Genomic DNA, 23,591 nt, shown 5'->3' on the forward strand with positions numbered 1-23,591 from the left:
CCTCCCCCGTCCAGGGCGAACAGCAGGCTTCTTCAAACAGCTTGTCGGGTCCCTCGGCATATGTGTTGGTATGTGGGAGGGGAATCCAGGAAGAAAGTACCTGGGCAAAAAGTCTGGGCAAAGGTGACAGAGAGGAGGTGGGAGAGACAGAGATCGACCACCTGCAACCTGCTCCAAAGGGGAATGGTTCCAAGAGAGTTAAGAAATGGATTGGCAGAAGAGTACTGCTTAGAAATCCAAATTTCCCTACCACACTGCTGCCTGGAGTAGTCCTTTAGCCGCACAGTAAAACTAATTTAGCTTCCTTTCTCCTCCCCCATCCCCCATAAGGAAAAACTCAAGTGTCTTCTTGATATCTTAACCCAGTTGTTCTGACCTAAAATTAAAACACATCCCTTAGCAAGTGTTCACAGACAAGGGTGAATGTAGAAATTCTGCCTAGAAATAACGTTCTTTAGACCGAGGCTATTAACTATACAAGCTGCTTTTCTGCAACAAGATGAAAATTTCTAATAAAAGCCAAGAGTGACTGAAAGTACTACTAGTATGTTGTTTAGAGTACAGAAAAACAAAAGAGAAACTTCAATTCCTCCAAAATTTTCATTTTCTGGTAGCTTTAAACACCTTGGCATTTTTAAGATCCTGGTGCCATTTTATCAGTAATTTAACATAAAGATTGTTAACTGACAATAAATTTTAACAGTTCTCTTTGTCTTAATGATCAGTTTATTTTCCTTAATCAAAACAGGCATTTCCTTATGCTTATTTTAAAATCTGAATTTCTTTTCAAAACACCCTACTGCCTGCCCACCCTGACTTGTTAAGGGGTATCTAAAAACCATATACTATGCATATTACAGTCATAAAAGATTATATACAAATTCACACTTTATTATATGTTTTCAAATATCTGAATTAGATTTTAGGTTCAATATTTTCTTCTAAGGTGGGAGGGTTGTTGGCATAAAATTGGCTAACAAATAATAGTTACATATAGGTATCTAGTAGTTTTTCCGGAATTAAGTACATTTTCAGTGAAATAAGCCTGAACTGATAAGGTTGCTTGGCAGCAGTAAAGCTGTCCAGGTAATTTTCATCCTGAACATAGTATATTTGTTTTTAAAATCTGCAATACTTGTCCAGTAGTTGCCAAGACTTCCATCTCTGCTATGGATATGCATGTGTAGAGGGTCTGTGGTTCTGAAGCAGCAAAGGACTATGTGTTGCAAATGGCTCCATTCTGGGGTTTAGGAAAAACTTGGATGCTTTGCAGTTCTATGGCTCAGAACCCCAAAGGTAAGATCTGCAGCATCTTCTACTCAGCAACATTCCTGATAGAGGTCTGTGGCTTAGACAGGACCCCTGGGCACAGGAGGAAAGACTGGGAAACATCCCACCTGTGGAAATAACAGCCTCATCTTCTTGGACAGGGCAAGGAGCAAACATCACACATTTATTTCTCCCACATAAAATCAGTTGGTTCTTTTTGCTTTGTTTTTACTTCATTTTATGAAAACGACATAGAAAAAGTCAATACAAAATGGGTCTCAAACTAAATACACAGAAATCAGGAAATTCAATTTTTTGAATTAAGTGTAAATTGTTTCATACACAACACATGGCAGAATTTCTTTGCAGCGAGCAAATTCACTGAAGACTGCAGATCTGCGTGTAACCACAATACGGTGTGTGGCAACCACGAGTGTGACTTCCCTTTCTTTTAGTCTTAATTACAGTATTATAGCAAATGGGGTTTCAGATCAGGCAAAATGTGATCTACCTGTAAATCCTATACAGTCTATGCCTGCGTATGTGCAACCTAAGCCTATAAGCTTATGTTTCTAAGATTAAGGATAAATTTTAAAAGAAAATCTTTTGTTGATGGCTTTCTGATCTTCTTCTGGCCAGAGACTTGGGTGAGCTATTTTTCTACTGTTTTGTCAGTGTTCCCAAGCTTCATTAGGGCCACGAAGTTAACACAATTTAGGTCTAAGATGCTAGTAGACTTTCTGCTTGGGACCAGCATGAAGACCACTTTCCAATTTTCAAACTAATACCCATATATTCCTGCTGCAGTGAGAGCAGTAGGCATTTAGAAGGAGCAAAAAAATTTCTATGGACTATGGGGGTGGAGTGGGTAATATTGTCCCACTGTCCCAGGGTGGGGGGGGAATAATAATATTATTAATAATAATATTGAATCAGCTTAACTAAGTGGTCTTATTTTCAATGTTTAGAGAGAAACTGCCTCCCCAACTTCTTATTCTCAATTCTTGAGTTATAGAAAACAGCTCTAAACCGCTTTATAGCTGTTTTCTGGAGAGCCTGAAGGCTGAAGACATTGTTTAGATAGATTCAGACATCATACAATATCAGTCCTTTGTGGAACAGGAGATTCTTTCCCAACCCTGGAAACAAAATAGAATTGGAGATTTCTGGGCAGGCAGTAGAAACCTCTACACAGAAATCCTGGAGAAGAAGTTTCCAAATTTCCCCAAGAGCTAACAGTCTCTACATAACTAAGAGTGTCTGCATTTGAAAAGGGAGGATTTCCTGGGTGCTGAGAGTGCAGAATACTTGCATGGGTGTGTGGGGGAGGCAGATCAGGGCCTGGTTGTTTTTTTGGACTGTAACCTATTCAGGTGGGAGAATACTTCCTGGGGATTCTCTGGTGGGTCTTGGCTACCTTTAGGTAGCTTCTGAAGGCTATGGAATTTCACTTAAAGGCAGGTATGTGTCTGGCTCTCCAAAGTCAACCTTTACTATGGGAGAAGAGAAATCTCCTATGGAAGAAACCAGCCTTCTGATTTTTTAAGCACATAACAATCCCCATCTCCTTGTAGGCCTGAAGAGAAATTCAGCAGGGTTGCCATTTCCTACTTGCTTTACATACCCCCCACCAACTTACCAAGGGTGCTGCAGTGAAGATGGGAAAATAGTAGGTAAAATAAAGGGAAGGGAATTTGAGAAATAAGTTAAAAAAAAAATAAAGGGATAGAAAATACGACCTTCGAAGTAGAACAAATAAGTATTATTCAGCCTCTCCTTACCCTGCTCCTTCCCTCCCCTGTCTTGTGAAAATAAGCCACCAGAGTCCTCTAGAAGACTAAGTTTCTGCTCTTAAATGGCTCCTTTTCCAAGGAGGAACTAGGTCTGTTTTCTAATGTGGGGTCTCAGATGCTCTGTTACTGCAACTTAATTTTGTCATTGCTTCTTTTCAAAGATTATTTGGAATGAATTGTTTCTTTTGTTTACTATCCAACAAACGATCTCTGCTAATCTTATATTTTATCTCCCTAACATATGGAAAAGCTATTTATTCTAGCCAATCACAATAAAGTGAAGAAAACCCCATTTTATGGAAAAATATATATCACTAGTCTGTTGATCATTAAAGATATGATTACCAGTGAAAACCCTCTGAAGGTGGCACATTTATGCTTCTAGGAACAGATGGGGACACGCATTTTCCTTGCAAATACTTTTGAAATTGCTCTACTGGTAGCAGTATAAAAATGATATACAGATGCCAGGGCCGGCATGGCCAGGATGAGTGCGCCAGATTTACACAGTAAAGCCTTCACATGCAGGCTGTCAGTTTTGATTGATCTCTACTATACCTCAGGAACTTGTTGACTAGGTAGGGAAACAGTGCAAATAATTCACTGCAGCAAGTCAGATAATTCACACAACCAATCGGTCTGCTTCACTTTCTGGCTGTGACATATGAGCCTTCTCTACAAAGATGCATCATTTTCCAGCTTGAGCAATATTCAATGTCAGGGAAGGAAAGGTATTAAAGCCACACAAAAGGAGGTGGACTATCATAGGACCAGAAGTTGTTTTGGTGATGGAAGCCAGATTCAGCTCTAGTCTAAGTCCTATAAGAGTGTTCAGGCCCAATTGTCATTATCATATTGATTAAAAAAAAAAAAGTTCATCATAGTGCAATTTTAGGTTTAATGGCAACGGATCGGGAAAGAGCAAAGAATTATCCCACAAAAGCACAACATTCTTACCGCAGGGACGTTTCCCTGTTCCAGTTCGCTGATGGAGTTGATTAAGTTTAAATGAAGCAGACACTGGATAAAAGTAAGGGTATTGACCACTGGGCACCGCGATCCGTGCTTGAAAGGACCTGATACATGCAGAAAAGCAAGATTTGCTAAATGCTCTAATCTTCAATCAAATCTTACATCAATACAGACAAAGTTTGGTAATGAGAGATTCAATGAAGCATGCGGGAGAAAGAATTAATCCTCTTGGTCTAAACTGGCTTCAACTTTGAAGCTTGCTCCGAAGGAAAGACAGTTATCTAAATGCTAAATAAGAAACTTATTGTACTTTTCATGGCATGCTAATCTTTTGTCTATTTCATCTCTATTATGTGTATGCTCGTAGATTGCAGTTGTCATGGTGATTATATCAAGTCACCACGCTCAGGGGATGGTGGTGAGAAGCCAGGCACAGAGGTGGAAAAGACCCCCACGCAATCCACAGTATGGGGAGGGGGGGAAAAAAAAGGAGAAAAAGAAGTAGGCGGGTACCCGACGCTTCCTAGGCTCCTTCACACCAGGCCCCTGCCTTGCTCTGGTTTGGGCCAATACAGCTTGGGCCTTTCTATGCTTTGTAGGCATGGTCCCCTAAGTGAAGCTAGCAGCATTTGGTAATAATGGTGGTGAGGCAACCTTCCTACCTCAAACGCCTTTCCCATAAATGTTCCCAGCTTTTAGTCCAGAGACTCCTCCCTCTTCTCACGTAGTCCTCTTCTCCCTAGTGCTGCAACCAGACAGGTGGAGAGTGTGACAGGAGAAGGAATACAGAGAGGCAAGGATTCAGACAGTTGCCACTCACTGGCTCAGCAAAGTGGTGCAAAGGGACGGGAAGGTGAATGATAAATTCCTAACTGCTGGAGGAATGCACAGGGAGAGGACCAGTGTGTAGGGAGAGGAATGCACAGGGAGAGGAGCAACCCACAGAGCCCTGGCAGGAGGTGGAAGCTATATGGTCACCCGGTCCTGGTGACCAAAGGTGGCCCTGGGCCCTTTATGTGTTTTACAAAAGTTGCCAAATTAAGATGGGATTATAACTGCTCTAGTCCTTGTCAGGGCTGAAAGGCTGGGAGCTTCAAATATGCCCCGGCAGTGTTGATGAAAAGCTTAAAAAGTAATAAAAGGGAGAAAAGAGCAGGAAAGTAACATGTATAACTCTTATTAAAGAGAAGAGCCATGGAGAGGTTGTGAACTTGAATCACTGTTTGAACTTTAATTTGTTCATTAACAGGATTTGCCCCTCACTGCGAATGTTATTACTTCCCTTTGCCGCTCAGCAAAAACTCTGGGCATAATGAAAGAGTCTGGCAAAAAGTTAAATGCCTGGTAATTAATTCATTTAATTGAAAAAAAAGGGGAAGAGAGAGAGAAGTCCCACTGCAGGAGTAGAAGACAGACAGGGTTGGAGGAGGGGGAAAGGCTGAAATCTGCATGGAGGCCCTCTCTAGATCTCAGTGCCACCCACCAAGGAGAGGAGACTTGGGTCTCTGATGAGGCTCTTTCAGCAAAATTAATGACAGCAGCACCCTGAATACCTCTGTCCAATGTCATCTGCCCATAATTCAAAACCCCTGACAGTTTTCAGCCAGGAGCTACTTTGAATGATCTGTTAGGGGGGTATGGATACCAAAAATCCAAAAATAATATATATTCCCAAAACACCTCTCATTAAAAAGTAGGGAAATGTCTTTTGCTTTCTCTCCTTCCTTCCCTTAAACAGGTTTCTTTTGTAGTCTTCAGTTTCTAAGCTGGAATGAAAAGGATTGTCAGGAGGTGGATATAATCTGCATGTTTGCATCTTAATACTAATGAGCCTTATAACATCATGCTTTCTTTCCACCTCCACACCAAGAGATAATTTAAATAAACACAAGAGGTGAGAAATGAAATACACTCCTTGCCCATGCTCAGAAGCAACAGGACTAAGCCAGCTTGTTTTGCCTCTAACCTCACAGGGCCTGTGTTTTCCTTTGTCATTCATCCCCTTCCTGTGTTTGTCAACCAGTGTGCACAATTCTCTTGGCCTGTGCATCCTCCTTCCAAGGGAAGAAATTCTTGGCTATAGTTAACTACCATGACACCCCAGACACCCCAGAGCTATTAGCACCATGTTGCCCTTGCCCTGAATGAGAGAACAGCGGAATTCATGAAATCAATGGTAGGTCAGTTATCCTTTCCTGCTTAACATGTTTAAGGCCATTGAACAGTAATAGGTGCTTGCGATTTCCTCACGTTATAAAAAACTGGTGTCCATATAATCAGTGTGACTATGTTTAGAAATACAATTGTCTACCATGTATTCTCCTACTATAAAACTATTATGGGCAGAAAAAAAGAAGTGAGGAGAAAATGAGAGACAATATAAATAAAACCCTTAGTATCCAAAACTATTTCCTAGGTTTGTGTCTTTAATTAAATCACTTCTAAATCCCAGGGAAAGAACAGAATTTTCTCATGCAAATCACGTCACCAAATAAAGTCATCAAAATTACCATTTTGCTAGCACCATCCTCTCCATTTAACCCAACGCCACTACAATCCTACCCTCAAACTTCATATGGCTACCAATGATATGTACTTACACTTTCCTAGAAACCAGTGAAAGGCACACACTCATCTTCATTAATAGAAAGGGGAAAGGAGATCTTTTAAAGGGCTTTTATTTGAGCTGAAGCAAGTTTTAGGAGTAATTTAACATTAAAGTTACTTCCCAGCTTTTACAGTCCCTGAATATTGACTGAGTTCTATTTTCCAAAGTTATGGGTCTATACTAATTTTATTATGGGCAACTGACATTAAATATTAGGAGTCTACACACAAAACAAATGCTCTCTACCTCCACACTGTTTAGTCCTTAGCTCCTTCTATGAAAAAAAACTTTTTAAAAAAAAAAGTTTATTTTTTTATTTATTTGAGAGAAAGAGAGAAAGAGCACAAGCAGAGGGAGAAGCAGTCCCCTTGCCAAACAAAAAGCCTGATGATGCAGACCTCAATTCCTGGGATCATGACCTGAGCCAAAGGCAAATGCTTAACCATCTGAGCCACCCAGGTGCCCGTGAAAGAAACTTTAGAGAGACCACGTCGACCACATCTGATCACCCTTTCACTATCCCTAATCTATACCTCTGTCACCTTACATGTACAAAATTAATTTCATCCTTCCTCCAAAATAGCTTTCAGTATGCCTTACTTCACTGGAAAGCCCTTGATAGCTCTCATAACCTGCAACAACCCCAGCTCCTTAAATTGGCCACTCTCTGTAACTGGACATTTCTTGTTTGTTTCCCACTACTAGCCTGCACAAGGCAAGACAGCTCTTCAGACAGACAGCCCTCCAATTGTCCTCTGAAAATCCCAGATGGATTATCTTCATTTTATTGAACACTTCTGAGGTGCCAGGGACCATGGTAGGCATTACAAACATCATCATATTTAATCTCTTCAACTAAATGAGATATAGTTATACCCATTTTAAGGTTGTTAAACCAAGACTAAAGAAGTTAAGATACTTGTCCAACCAAAATCTCACAGCAGAGATAGGATTTTGTGCTTTTCTGTCTGGTACAAAAGCTGGCTTACTTCCCACTCTGGCATACTCCCACCCCTACTGTAGTGTGTGTTCTGATCACTGCTTCTTCCTGCCATCTAGGATGCCTCAGCTGCACCAAATATATCTGAACCCCATCCAGACTGTAAATCCCAGAGAGAAATTCCCACCTCTATCTTGAAATCTTTCATCATCATCCTAGTCCTTGACGGACTGCTGAACTCTTCATTATCTGCAGCACTTACGTGTCACGCCTATTCTCTGCCCTGTATGGTCTTGTCAGTTTTATTTTACTCAGTCCCTTCCAACCACAGTGTAAGCTCCTTGAAAATGGAAATTTCTTTATACTCTTCCCTCACTCTCCAGAGCCTAATAAGATAGCTCCATTTGCTGAGCACACATGCTAGGTACAACAATCCTAAAAGGTAGAATCTACTGTCACTTTGCAGATAAAGAAACCAAGGCTCAGAGAGATTAAGACACTTGCCCAAGCCACTTAGCAAGTAAGTAGTAGATGTGATACTGAAACGCAGACTGTCTGAATTGAACGCCCCAATACACTATACTGACTCAAATACACTGTGCCTCACAGAATGTGAATTTATGAAGCATCACTGTGTGGAAGATATTCAACAAATCTCCAGAAAACATCCCTCTAACCAATGACTTCAGACAAGGGGCACCATTTTTACTCTTTAGTAGGGTAGATCCTGAAACTCAACAGAAAAAAAGATGAGTGTATACCACCCCATAATGTCCCAGACCACCCTTTCCATTTTCCCATCCCCTTTTGAAGCCATGCCCCATGTCGGTGGGAGCCAATGATGCTGCCTGTATCTGTACTGGTGTTTCTGTGAGATAGAGAGGCAAACTGTTCTTTCCCCAGCAGTCTTGGCAACTTTTAAATACAAAGAGGAAAGTAGGAACAACTAAAAGATATGAGTGTTAATTTTTTTAAATGGCCTGCAAGGGATTGGGGAGGAAGTTTTGCTATCTCTGCAGCAAAAATGGATTGCTGCTGTGGAAAGAATAACAATTGCTGAAAAATGTCCACAGCTGACCAATTAAGCCAATATAAGGAACTTCAGCCAGCCAGCTTCTGTTCTCCCCTAAGACATGAAAGTAGCAATGGGAATTAATGAAATCTCTGAGAAGAAATTCTGAGAGCACAAGAATCAAGGCATGAAAGTCTGGCTACTTTTCCCCACATGCAGAGCTTGCCTTCAGTGCCAATGCTGAATATCCGGATTTGATAGTATTAAGCAAGCTGGCAGGATTCTTTATACTCAACAGGTCCTTAGGAAGCATTTTTTTTAAAGATTTATTTATTCTAGAGAAAGAGTGTGCACACATATGAGTAGGGGGAGGGGCAGAGAGAAAGGGAGGGGGAAGAGAGAGAACTCAAGCAGACTCCTGCTGAGCACAGAGCCCAATGCAGGGCTCCATGAGGGGTTCAACACAGGACTCAATCTCATGACCCTGAGATCCTGATCTGAGACAAAGCCAAGAGTCAGATGCTTCATCAACTGAGTTACCCAGGAATCCCTTTAGGAAGCAACTTTTTTTTTTTTAAGATTATTCATTTATTTATTTATTAGACAGAGATCACAAGTAGGCAGAAAGGCAGGCAGAGAGAGAGGGGGAAGCAGGCTCCCTGTTGAGCAGAGAGCCCAATGTGGGGCTCGATCCCAGGACCCTGGGATCATGACCTGAGCCGAAGACAGAGTTTAACCCACCGAGCCACCCAGGCACCCCAGGCAGAAATGTTTTTTTTTTTTAAATATCTTGCAGGGGGATCCCTGGGTGACTCTGTCAGTTAAGCATCTACCTTTGCTCAGGTCATGATCTCAGGGTCCTGGGATTGAGCTCCCTGCTCAGTGGGGAGCCTGCTTCTCTCTGCCTGCCATTCCCCCTGCTAGTGCTCTCTCTCTCTCTGACAAATAAATAAATGAAATATTTTTTTTTTTTTAAATCTCTTGCAGGGTACCTGGGTGGTTCACTTTGTTAAGCATCAGACTCTTGATTTTGGCTCAGGTCACCATCTTAGGGTCATGAGATCAGGCCCCACGTTGGGTTCCAAGCTAGGTATAATGTCTGCTTAAGATTCTCTCTCCCTCTCCCCTCTTCCCACTATGTGTGCAGTCTCTCTCAAATAAATAAATAAATAAACAAACAAGCAAATAAATCTCTTGCAGAAGAGAATACTTGGTAACAGGATACTACTTCTGATGAATCTGAGTAAGGAGGAATAATGATTGCATTATTCACTCATCTCTATTACCCATGCTAAAAGTACTATACTCTCCCACATTCCCAAAGGCCAGGTTTCCATCTTCATTTATATTTTGGTTTAAATATCTTTACGGCTCAAGGTCTATGACCCTTACCTTTACTTACAAAACCTGTGTAGTGGCACACAAAATTCTGCACTTGCACAGTACTTAATAAATTGAGTTCTTCCATTTATTCCATCTCAGATGAGGCTCAAAACTACACCCAGTGGGTATTATTAGGATACACATTTTGTTTATAAGGAAACTAAAATTTTCTTCAAGTAACACAATTGGTACACAGTAAACCTGGTCCCCACTTCTGGCCTAGGATTCTACCACATGATACTTCCCAGTATCATGGGCAATTTCCCACTTTTCTATATTTTTGATCCACATGTAAACTTTGTAAATCTAAAACCAAGAGTCCATCTCTATGAAAGAGATGGACTTCAAACTACACCAACCACACTTAATTCTATTACTACTACCTGGGGCCATACTAAAAGCCCCCTACTCCAGTCTTGAAGCTATAAACACTATAGGCAAAAATTTAGTAGACTCAACATAAGAAATATTTGGATGGTTCTTAATCTATAGAAGATAAGCAGACATGATAGTTATGCTATCCATTTAAAAAAAAGGTTAACATCATGTCACCTGTTTTTCCACAACTGTCATATATATTGAGGGTATAGTCTTTGTACTTATAAGATTAGTTTTGTCTACTTAATGGACAAACAATCCAGAGTGTACCCAGAAAATATCTGGAATTGGATCTGTCCACCTTGTTGACTGACCTTTTAGTTTGGAATGTAACCCTGGTATCCAGGACCCAGCAGGTCCCCTTCCCCAATTTCTGGGCAATATCCAAGCTCATTAAAGCAGACAGAACTCAAATTTCCAGGCCTTATAAATGGCTGAAATAAGGACATTCTTTTTGTGTCAGTTCAAGCTTGGTTAATCTCCATATCCAATCTAACTCTGGGGTGAAAGAGAGGAACACATTTGTTGCTTTGGGACTGTTGCTCTATTTTTTTTTTTTTTTTAATCTGCTGGCTGACCTTCCTTATGTAAGTGCACCAGCATTTGTAACATTCAGTTTAAGCAGGAAAGCTCTTTCATCTTTGTCCCCTGGCCTTGATCTCTCATCATTATGGTCTGGATGCCTGCTAATCACTAATGATCTTGTGGACCTTTTATATAATACTGAGGTATTAGAACTGAACTGGTATAAAAATTGCTACTCAGCTAATTACATTCTTTCTGCTTTTCTTGGTTTTCCATATAGTCTCAGCTGGAGTTGAATCTGAACTAGTCCCTCAGATTTTAAATTGTTTTCTGGTGGTTTTTGGAAAGCACTTATAAACTCTTCCTCAAATGAATTCAACTAATTATAATTCAAAAGCCCCAGAACCTAGCTCTTACCCTCTCCCTCTTTCTCTTTTCCTTATCTTTCTATTCCCTTTCCCATATTCTGGTCTTGAACATCATGTTTAAATGCACTGGGTAAGGAGTTTCATGATTCTGTATTTTGATAGTATTGTTAACTTACAGCAGTATACAGTGGTTCTAGGACACATCTACTTTAGGGTCTATGTTCACAACCAACTACTAAAAATGACAAGTGTTTCAACCCACAAGTTACATTTAACCTATAGTCTAAGGATCACTTAATTTTTTTGTTAATGGTAAATGGCTTGCTCACAAAATAGAATACAAGTGAAATTTGGTTTCTTAACTGAGTAAGATTCTTTTATATTTCAAGGAGTATGGAGCACCAATTCTGTAGAATTAAATAGGGCAATCCTGATTTTAGCCTGACATCTTGAATTTTTCCTAGCCACTTCCACATTCTAGAACTTAACAGCTTTTGTAATCATAGCAGCAAAACTGAACTCTCATAAAATTCAGATCAACCAAATTTTCAACACAACTTTCTGAATATGGCTGTATACACTGTACTATAAGTAACTGTTAAATTAAAAATTCATTGACAATCAAAGAGAATGTATAACTCTAAATGAGAATTTTTCTTAGCAGTTACTTTTATTCCAATGGTGCTGCCATTATTCAAACTATGTTTACATAATGCCTTTAGAACTAGTTTAAAAGCTGCTAAAGAAAGCCATCTAATTGTCTTTCTGATTGTTTTGACCCCAAATTATATTACCCTGACTAGATCACCCCCCCCTCACTTTCCAGGGCATTGAAGGTCTTTTTTTTTTTTATTTTTTAGATTTTATCTATTTATTTGACAGAGAGAAAGAGCACGTGTCCAAGCACAAGCAGGGGGAGATGCAGAAGGAGAGGGAGAAGCAAGGTCCCCACTAAGCAAGGACCCCCAATGCAGGACTCAGTCCCAGAATCCTGGGATCATGACCCAAGCAGAAGGCAGACCCTTAACCAACTGAGCCACCCAGGCACCCTGGGTACTGAAGGTCTTTAAAGGAAGATGACTTACCACTTCCTAGGCTTTTTAACAAGATGTGCTGTGAGTTTTGAAAAAAGTGACTAATGAAGACCTCCAAGATAGATTCGATTAAAGGCAGCAATGAACACATCATTAGAATAAATGACAGACTTCCAAGACGACTAGCTAGATAAAAACACACTATAATATATATGTAAGTCCTGGTATGTTTGACTATATCAATTTATATTCATATCTTGGTTATATAGTTTCAGCCCTACAGCACATATTTTAGAGTTAAAGATAAATTATTCTTTTTTTTAAAAAAAGATTTTATTTATTTATTTGACAGACAGAGATCACAAGTAGGCAGAGAGGCAGGCAGAAAGAGAGGGGGAAGCGGGCTACCGAGCAGAGAGCCAGATGTGGGGCTCAATCCCAGGACCCTGGGGTCATGACCTGAGCCAAAGCTAGCCACCCAGGTGTCCCATGAAAATGAATTTTAACCAGGTGTGCTTGTGACTTGTGACTACTTGAGATATTTTTTGTTTGCTTGACTTAGGTTGTAGGGAAAGGGGTATGTGGTTTTGATATTTTAAAAAAGATTTTATTTATTTATTTGACAGACAGACAGACAGACAGAGAGATCACAAGTAGACAGAGACGCAGGCAGAGAGAGAGAGAGGGAAGCAGGCTCCCTGATGAGCAGAGAGCCCAATTTAGGGCTTGATCTCAGGACCCTGAGATCATGACCTGAGCCCAAGGCAGAGGCTTAACCCAATGTGCCACCCAGTTGCCCCTGTGGTTTTGATTTTTACTAAAAATATAAGGACTTCATTCACATAAAACCAGTCAGCCCAGCACACCATGTAAGGAGCCAGACCTTTTAGGGAAAACTATACATTCTAAAATAATTAAAAAGGGTATTGTTAGTCCATTCAATGATGCAAATCCTTTAAACTTTGTTTTTAAAGTCTTAAGGAGAAAAAAACAAAACAAAGCATAGGGCACTATGTGGGAATAGGGCACAAGCTGGAGAAAACTCTCAACTTCTAATTTTTCCTTCCTTGATTTACAACTTGAGAGTAATCAGTTCTATTTTTCTTTTGTATACATGAAAGGCCATACTTTTTAACTCTTTCATATACTCCTTGAATTTCATGGAGCCAAGAGAAGATTCACATAGTCTAGTTACACTTCAGTAATTAAGTATTAGTTGCCTATGGGCATCCTGTTCAATGGCTAAGGGAAATGGAGGACCTATAACAAATAATGAATAAATACTTATTGACTTAATGAATGAAGAAAAGAAAATCATATCTTGGACCAACACATGTGGAGTCCACTGTAAAAGTGACTCCTACAGGATTTGGTCCATGTAAATACAGTTTACATTATATAATAGCAAGCCTAAAGCATTTGGTTAGATTTGGATCACTTTCAGATTTCAGAATTCATGCCGGATTCTGGACCCTAACAATACTTTTGAACATAATCACTTATTTTAAGGGACTCCTTATATAATCAGAGTCTTTAATACCCAAGAGTAATACCCAAGTAGTCACCAAGACTGCAATATTTACCTGACTTCCATACCTGAAATAAACTGATCAATTCACATACCCAGCACTTGTGCTGAAAACATACAGTCTCTCGTTTAAGCTAGCAGATGATTTTCTTTCACAACGAAGGTATAAACACAACTAGCTTCCTCACTTTTCCAATCATTCCAGTTTTAGAAGATGTTTAGTTTCCTAAATAGAGCCTTCTCACTATTTGGTAGGACAAAACATCTTTGTTCCTTGGTGTATATGATAGAATAGGAATAAGACAAGACCCTCCTCCTTCCTGGGGGGGGGGGGGGACTTCTGTGAGTATATTGATAAATACCTACAAAAATGATAAATGCTACTACCTCTTTCAGCATTTTGAAAGATGTCAACCAAACACAAAATATTTTTGGTGTGTGAATTAAAATGCCTCTTACTGATAGTCTCAGAGGTTTCCTGGTAAGAGAGCGTGTCAAAAGTGGCTTATATATTATCCGTCCTCCAGAACGCGCACTGACATCACACTTCATAATAGCTTGGTATGATGACTGCTGTCAAAATCGCCTGCATGGAAACATCCGTGCCCTAGATTGACGTCGTGCATTAGCGTGACAGAGGACTAAACAACTAAGAACGCCGCGCGAAGCCCCGACTCTGAGCACTTGGGATAGAGGGGTGTGTTATGTGTGAGCTGAAGGGCCTCGACCCTTCTTACGTTTTAACTTCGGAGGAGCGTGAAAGTTGCCAGGGGCGTCTTGTGGGCGGGGAGGGGAGACCAGAAACGCAAATGCCTGCGACAGGACTAGGAACCCCCGCCTCACCGCCCCCCCCCCCCAAATTCGAAACCCATCCAGGGCTGGGGCTTTGGGTCTCCCTTTTTCATGACCGTCACACAACGGCACACATTTCGCTGGGAAATAAAAACAAGAGGAGGGTCTAGGGGAGCGACACGCTCCAGATCCAGCTAAGGGGCGGAGAGGATGCGGTCACCTAGGCTTTCCGGCCGCCGCTCTCGCCGCGTCCTCCGGGGCGCGACCCGCCGCCCTCCGGACGTGGAGAATGGGACACCCCGGCACGGCCTCGGGTCACCAACAGGACGGACCCGCGCTCTCCTTGCCCTTCCCTGGGGTTTGCGGTGGGCAAGGCCCACCGCCCCCGCCCCACGCCCCACGCCAAGCCTGGGTCTGTCACAAGCCCTCCTCCCCAACTGCGGCGTGAGAAGCAGAGGTACCCGAGCCGCGGACCCCAACTGCACACAAAGCCCCCAGTGGGGCCGCGGCGACTCCAAGCCTCGCTAATCCCGCTCCCGGTGCTCAGAGAGCAGCGTCCCGCGCTACCACGTCTCCCCCTACCCCCGCCCGGGGAAGCCCGGCTAAGGGGAAGCGACAAGCAGGAGGAGAAAGGGAAGCCCTGCGCATGTGAGCCCCCCGGCCCCAAGCAGGGCCCTCGGCCCGGGGGACACTCTCACCTCAAAAGAACAGGCGCTGCTGCCTGCGGGGGGAGGAGAGCGGGCGGGGAATACTTACACCGGGTTCGGGCCGCACAGGGACCTCGTCAGGAGGGACGCGCGGGTTGGAGAGCGGAACCCTAGCCGCTTGCGGCCGCGCCGCCGCCTCAGAAGGGAGGCCTCTACCGTCCGGCCTCGGACCTGCAGCTGCCGGGCGCGCGCGCGCACGTTCACGCGCGCGCCACATCCAGCCCCGCCCCATCCCGCCGGCCCCGCCCCGCCGGCCTCCTCCTCCGCCCACTCCCACCCCTCCTCTCCGCCCCCGGGTGCGATCTGCGCTCTCCCGGAGACGTACGCGAAGCGACATGGAAAACCTTCCACCAAAATGAGCTGTGATATCCTTTTGATGGCTATAATTTATTCCAAATCGTCCCTGGACTGAAACGATCAATTAGCAGCCCGAAACGCACTGTGAAGTAAATTGTCACACTCTCTATTACAGGATGGTTATCATATATTTATAAGGTGTGTTTTCTGCAATCAGAACCAACAAGGTGTTGAGCGATCAGTCATAAACGCACTTCTTCAAGAAGAGGGGAGAGAAGCTCTAGCATTGTGTGGCGAGGAAGAAAATCTTGTGACAGCTATTACCTCTCCCACCCTCTGCCCGCGGTGATATTTCCTCTTGGCATCTAGGAAGTGCAGTGAGGCAAAAGCCCTGCACCCACTCTCCAGGCCACTCGGGTGACCCTGGGAATAGGGTTCTTGTGAACAACAGAGAGACAGCCCAAGAGCAGTGGTTTCCTTAGAGATCAGGCATAAGGATCACTCACTCTTTCTCCGTCTGTTTTTACTCTCTGTTTTTAGTCTCATCCACTCTCATCTTACTCTTCCCTTCTAAGTAAGCTTCTAGCAGAATGTATGGATTCTATACTTAATCTTAAGTACCTTTTCTTTCTCTCTCTGATATTTAGGTGTTATGTACTGTAGAGATTATGCCATGGTGATATAAAGTTTACCCACGGTGAGAACTCCTCATTCTAAATTGGAATCTCTCTGCCAGAAAGCACAAACTCTGAGAAAGTCATAAGATATTCTCGTTCAGTCTCATAGACTGTCCTGATCAAGCTATGGAGACGTTATTTTCCTTATAGTCATCCTTAATGACTGTACATGGATATACATCCAGAACTTCTGAGTTTCCTGTAACAAGCTACATGGATATACATCCATGGATGTATATGACTGTACATGGATATACATCCAGAACTTCTGAGTTTCCTGTAACAAGCAACCATCATATTATCATTCACCAACCACCTATCATTTTTCAGAGGGATTCTGATTTGTATTTAGTTTTTCCTTTTGCCTGAAAACCCTAACTCTAAAGCCCAACCTACTCAATTATTGTGAGAAAAATTTAGCAGCCAGAAGTATGCCTCTGTGGGCAATAAAGTGACATCTATGAAGAGTGAGTCACAAGGTTGAGTAATCGCTCAACCTTGTATTTCCACATTCTTCTTAGGTTAACTGTCCCCATGATTTCTGAATGGCCAGGCTTGCCTGCAATGCTAACCTCTGAAGAATGGACAGAAAGGAAATCTGGTTGGGCATTTGAGTTATAAAGGCAGCTGTTGCCACTGGGTTCTCCCAGCGTAAGTGGAGCAAGATGTTCCTCTCTTAGAAAGCAAAGGAGAGGTGCCTGGGTGGCTCCGTGGATTAAGCCTCTGCGTTTGGCTCGGGTCATGATTCCAGGGTCCTGGGATTGAGCCCTGCATCCTCTCTGCTCAGCAGGGAGCCTGCTTCTCCATCTTTCTCTTTGCCTGTCTGCCTACTTGTGGTTTCTCTCTGTGTCAAATAAATAAATTAAAAATCTTAAAAAAAAAAAGCAAAGGAGCCAAGGACCCTTGCCACATTTGAGTTAGTAGAGAGTATAGTAGGGGCACCTGGGTGGCTCGGTGGGTTAAAGCCTTTGCCTTCGGCTCAGGTCATGATCTCAGGGTCCTGGGATGGAGCCCCACATTGTGCTGTCTGCTCAGCGGGGAGCCGGCTTCCTCCTCTCTCTCTGCCTGCCTCTCTGCCTACTTGTGATCTCTGTCTGTCAAAATAAAAAAAGAGCCAGACCTAGCATCTTCACTTTGTAGCTTCTAAAGTCACTGACTTAATTTTCATTTAATAGCTAATATTTATTGAGCCAGGCATTGTGCTTTACTCTGTGCCAGGCATTGTGCTTTAAATTATATGTATTATCTTATTTAATCCAATCAACAAACTTATGGGGGAAGTTTCCTCATTTTGCCAATAAGAAAACTGAGATTTGGCAAAATTAAGTAACTTCTCCAAGGACATACTCCTAGTAAGTGATGATCTCAAACCCAGGTCAGGCTCCAGCACCCATGCTCTTCTCCCCAATAACATCATACCTCAAAAATTTAAGATTTTGACTTAAGATTTTCCACCAAAAATATTTTACAGGAGCTGAGGACAGAATGAAAGTGGTGAATTCTGGGAGAATGAAAGAACAGCTGCTTGCAAAGGAAAGACACAATAGATACATATACCCTGACTGGATAGGTTACCCCTTTTTCTGTTCTATCCTTCCTACATCCCATGATTTCTTTTTCAGAGTTATCACCTGCCATCTGGTGTCTAGCCAAAGAGACCTTACCCAAGGTTGGTGAGGACTGCTAGGCTTGGGATGGGGGTGGGGGGGGTAAGGGAGATGAATATACCCCAGAAGAATCACAGCTCTGTGGGGAGGAGACCTAAGTGGGAGCCAGAGTTGGCCAGAGAACCTTGTCCCAGATCCCCAGCTCTGAGAATGAAATGTTGCTTCCTAATGGACTTTAAATTACCAACATCGCTAAACTCTCTCTTAATAGACTTATAAAGATCTGCTTGCTACCTTTTTCCCCCTTCATGTAGAATTTGTAATCAAGAGCCCAATTTTGTCATTTGGAAATACTAATTATCTAATCACGCCATGATGCATAACGTACTTGTCTGCCCAATTAGCTAGGACAATTATTAAAATTCAGAGGCCTAATTATGTCTCAATTTAATGCTGGCAAACTTGCATACAGAGCAGTAATTAAAATCCTCTCTTTCCCTCTGCCTTTAGGGCAGGGGATGATTAGGCCCTGTCAGGGGGTGTACTGAACCAAACCAGTGAAGCGTATTGTGCAACATGACCCTGCATTGTTAAGTGTGTCAACATATTAACCTGAATTCCCTTCAGCCCCTACATAATCACATTTGGTGGAGGAATAAAGGAGCTAAAACATGAAGCATTTTATTAAAAAAACATAAATTCTTTTTAATTAATGCTATGAGAGTTCTGATGAATTTCATGCTTCCAAGTGCTGGAAGACATAAGACTGGTTCATCTAATTACTAGCAAATTTGCTCTTGTTAAAACTACTTTTTTTTTACTCATTTAAAGAAACTGATTTTTTTTTTTTTTTGTGGTATAATAAAAAAAGAAAAGCCTAGCTAGTTGGCTTCCAGTAATACAGTTGATTACCAGTTTTGTTTGATGATAGAACACAAGTGAATGTTGACTTCCAAAAGAATCAAACCCAAGACTGGAGGGATTTTTAAAAAGGCTAGAATTTAATACTTGAAAGATGTTAATAAAAGTAAAACATTAAAAATCATAATATTGAAACAAATTCAAAATATTTATCTTTTGAGCTTAAAAGTTTGATGTCTGAAATAAAACCAGCATGAGGAGACCAGAGCACTGCACAAATTCCCATTGCTTCAGAAATCCCTCAGCACACAGGAAGTTGACAGTGTGTGTCTACTCTGCTAGCATCTCAATCCTCTTCTCTATGTACTAAGGAGAGCCACCAAACCCAATAAGACTTCAGAGCTGTCTTCTAAGTTTTGGCTTTCACTCATGATGGAATATGTGATATATTATTCATGTGTCCAACTAAAAACTGAAAGCATTCTGTCTAGACCAAAAATGAATTATTCTGGAGAAAGGAGCACTTCTTTCCATTGCTTCTAAACTTCTTGCTGCATGGATAGTTTCTAGAGAGCAAGAGACACAAGAACACACACACATATATAGTCACTTGGTTGGACAGAGATTACTCTGTTGATTTCATTTTGAATCTCATGACAACCTTGTGACACAGTAGGTAAGGCAAGCCAGTCTCCATTTTATTAATTTGGGGGCACTTATTTGTACTTATTGAAGCTGACCACTCTATACCCCAAGGTAGGGCAGGGAGAACTCTTGTTCCCCTTGCTTGCTGTTAATTGCCTCACATAAGGGACTGAATGAGACACCAAAGCAGAGATTTTTGATTTAGTAAAATATCTCAAGTTGAGATCAAAGTAGAGATAGTATGATAAATAATGATGGAACAAGGGAGTCTATATATCAACACTTCAGGACCTTCTGTTCTTCAATCAATACTTACTTGCAACAGGTTTAGTCATATCCGATTTTATTTAGTGTCTTTGGCCCATTTATGTCCTTTTAAGTTTTTACATTTTTATATATTTTATATGTATGATTACATCTGAGTTGGTGGTAGTAAAATCAGAGTTCCTTCCTCCTACTCTTACTCTGGGTACAACGTGGGATAGAAGATGGTGTTTAGGGAAAAGTCTGGCTGGTACAGGCCCTCTTACTAACAAAGACAGTGACCACAGGATAGTCTCTACAGGAGATGGTTGGCAGGAGGAGGTAGAACAGGCCCTTTGGCATTTGTGGTATAAAACGAGGGGGTAGGCCCTCCCCCAAGCCTCCCACAGAGTATGTGTGCCCCATGTCTTGAAAATGGCCTTGCTCTGAGTCTCTTTGGATGGTGAACTGAAGTGCAAATCTGTGTTCTGACTTGTTCCTGTGGCTGTCAGCATGTTTTCCTCTTGTCAGCAGCAATTGACTGGTCAGGCTCACCCCTGTACAGCAATTGTAACAGCTCATTGACAGGCTAGTGACCCAGCTGGACCTGATAATGGAAAACTATCGATTTTTGTAGGCTCCACGAATCTAAAATGAACGACCGATGTAATGTCATCAATTGTCTCGGACTCTGATAACCCAAGGGAAAAAGTTTCAGGGATTGCTTGTATTTCCTGACAATAGTGTTTCAAAATCTCACTAGATATATATAAGAAGCACATTTCCTGGGCGTTTTCTGTAAATGACCCCAATTAGGTAAGGCTTCAATACCTAGCTTTGCATGTTAAATAAAGTGGGAGTTAGCATTGCCAAATTAGAACCTGATAAGACTATTTAGATATTTGAGGAGAGGCACTTTGTAAAAGAAATTTTAAAATGTTTATTATAAAACAAGCTCACAGAAAAGAAAAAGATTGGGATTAAACCAAAATATTTGACTCTCAAAGATCTTAATAGATGAATTTTTTAAAAAGGTTTTATTTGACAGAGACAGTGAGAGCAGGAACACAATCAGGGGTAGTGGGAGAGTGAGAAGCAGGTCTCCTGCAGTGCAGGGAGCCAGATGCGGAGCTCCATCCCAGGACCCTGGGATCATGATCCGAGCCGAAGGCAGAGGCTTAACCCACTGAGCCACTCCGGCACCCAATAGATGATATTAGGTTACAACTCTTATACTGCTTCTGCTTACCTGAGTTGATTTGAAAGGCTTAAAAATAATGCAGACGTGCCTTGGTTGTGTGTTGGAAGAAGTCACTGTTTAGTTTTTAAAACCCTTTTCTCCTTAGTTGATCATTTCAAAATTCTCAAACATCGCTCCGTGTATTCTTCAGAAATCAGCGGTTTAGCTTTTCAAGCTAAATTAGCGAGGGATTAGAGCTAATTTTGCCCACTAGACAGTCCAGAGGACTCTGTGCTGAGTTATGATGGATAGAAGGTCTGGTAACAGCCTCTGCTGAGGAACTTCCTTAAAAAAAGGAGGAGGAGGAGGAGGAGAAGGATGAGGAGGAGGGGGAAGAAAGTTATTGATCTTGGCTACCAACTCGATACATTTAGTTCACAATTTACTTGTAGTGAGAACATAGTCATCTTATGGTCCTGATCAAATTCAGACATTCTTAGAAGACAATTCTGAGAGCTAGATTAAATCACAGAGCACAGAAGTAACAGGGGTGCTTCCTCAGCCGTTTACTCAAAGAGAGAGGGAGGGAGAGAGAGAGAGAGAGAGAGACCGACCGACCTCTGTGAGGAGCTGGGAAGAACAGATCCCAGAAATGACAAATCCATGTGCCGCTGGGCTTCTATTCACAGGGTGCTGCGGTCTTCACACTTTCCTGTAATGGTCCCTTTATGACCTTGATTAGCTTCCCCTCTTACAACACTAGTTTTCTGGTTTCCTAGAGCTATCAAAATCAACATTGCTAACTGTTTGGCTGCCCATTAGTAAAGATACATGAGATTAAGACCTGAAAGAAATTAAGCTGGACAAAAAAAAAAAAAAAATTAAAAATCCACTGACATTTGGATTTTATTGAATATAAACACTTGATGCAGAGAAAACAGAACTTGCCTAATTCTGTGACATGTTCTTATGGCCCAGCCAAGGTATCAGCAGTTAAAGGGCAGGGGCTAGGTCTTTGGGTTTTTGTTTTTGTTTTTTTTTTTTTTTGAGTGGCTGCCACAAGGTCTTACATGTCACAGACCCAACAGTCACTGAGTAGAGAGGCAAAAACTACTTTTCAGTATAGAAGGATGAAAGTAAGTATTTTCCAATCTATAACAGATTGAGAAGAAATCAGTGGTGCCTGTCCATGTGCCTGTCTGCAGGTTTGTGCCAGTCTGTGAAGAAGTTTCACATATCTATGGTAAATATATGAACAAAACTAAATAAATGTGATTTTATATGGCAAAATTAAATCTTTTAGAAATTCCAAAGTTCTATATTTATGTAATGTTGAGCATTGTTTCTTTTCACAAATAATTATGATTGAAGGTGAGAGACATTTTTAATTCATATCCTTACTTGACAAGGCAAGATAAAAGTGGGTGAAATCATCCATTGATCCCAGTAGCTTAAAAATTACACTTCTGTGGAAGCCAAAAGAATGAGTGAGTCTAAATAACTTACTCATACACCTTATTAAAATTAAAACAATTATAGTTATATGACTGTCAATAAATAGAAGTGTTTGTGACTAAGACACATAGCTGAGGCACCTGGGTGGCTCAGTCGGTTGCCCATCAGGCTTCAGCTCAGGTCATGATCCCAGGGTCCTGGGACTGAGCCCTAAGTTGGGCTCCCTGCTCAGCAGGGTCTACTTCTCCCTCTTCCTCTGGCCCTCCCCCAGCTCATGTTCTCTTGCTCTCTCTCAAATTAAGAAAAAAAAAAGAAGAAGAAGACACAGCACTAACTGTGATACATGTGACCACACTGGACTAAGACCTAGTCATTGGGGGCTTTTCTTAGGGTTCTTTTCTATTTTCTATCTTTACAAACCCACTTATGGATTATTTTTATTTTTTTAAGATTTTATTTATTCGTTTGATAGACAGAGATCACAAGTAGGCAGAGAGGCAGAGAGAGAGGAAGGGAAGCAGGCCCCCTGCTGAGCAGAGAGCCCGATGTGGGACTCGATCCCAGGACCCTGAGATCATGACCTGAGCCGAAGGCAGCGGCTTAACCCACTGAGCCACCCAGGTGCCCCCAGTTATGGATTTTTAAACCCAAATCTGTGGTTTGATTGAAACGCCAAAAAATATGATCTTAATCATCACAATTTTAACTTCAAGATAATCTTTTCTGACAACATGATTCTTATGTCCAGCTCTATGCAATGTCAGGTCTGTTGCCAGCAGCAGCTCCACAGAAATGAAGCCATTTGGAGGAAAAAATATATATTTTTAAAGATTTTTATTCATTTGACATATATCACAAGTAGGCAGAAAGATAGGCAGAGAGAGAGGAAGGGAAGCAGATTCCCTGCCACGCAGAGAGCCCGATGCAGGGCTCGATCCCAGGACGCTGGGATCATGACCCGAGCCAAAGGCTGAGGCTTTAACCCACTGAGCCACCCAGGTGCCCCTGTTTCTTTGTTTTTTAATTTCATTTGTAAAGTACACATTTAAATCAATACCACGTTTTGCTGTGCTTTATAACTTGTACTGTAGATTTAAATGTCTTAAGCATCTTCCCTCCAATAACCAATGATAATATTAAGAATAATAAAGGAATGGGGTGTCTGGGTGGCTCAGTGGGTTAAGCCTCTGCCTTCGGCTCAGGTCATGATCTCAGGGTCCTGGGACCGAGCCCCACATCGGGCTCTCTGCTCAGTGGGGAGCCTGCTTCCTCCTCTCTCTCTCTCTGCCTGCCTCTCCACCTACTTGTAATCTCTGT

The 23,591-nt window shown here is 41.9% G+C and overlaps 1 long non-coding RNA gene across 1 annotated transcript in view; it reads right to left on the minus strand.

The window, feature by feature from the left end:
* LOC101691034 overlaps positions 1 to 15,531 on the minus strand; it is a 20,408-nt gene extending 4,877 nt beyond the window's left edge. Inside the window, exon 1 of the long non-coding RNA XR_001179415.2 lies at positions 15,359 to 15,531. This is a non-coding gene — a long non-coding RNA (uncharacterized LOC101691034). The remainder of the gene's footprint in view (positions 1 to 15,358) is intronic.
* Between the last annotated feature and the right edge of the window lie 8,060 nt (positions 15,532 to 23,591).

The sequence above is a fragment of the Mustela putorius genome, unplaced genomic scaffold, assembly GCF_011764305.1.
Source record: "Mustela putorius furo isolate JIRA1106 unplaced genomic scaffold, ASM1176430v1.1 tig00003853_pilon_pilon_pilon, whole genome shotgun sequence".
Taxonomy (NCBI): Eukaryota; Metazoa; Chordata; class Mammalia; order Carnivora; family Mustelidae; genus Mustela; species Mustela putorius.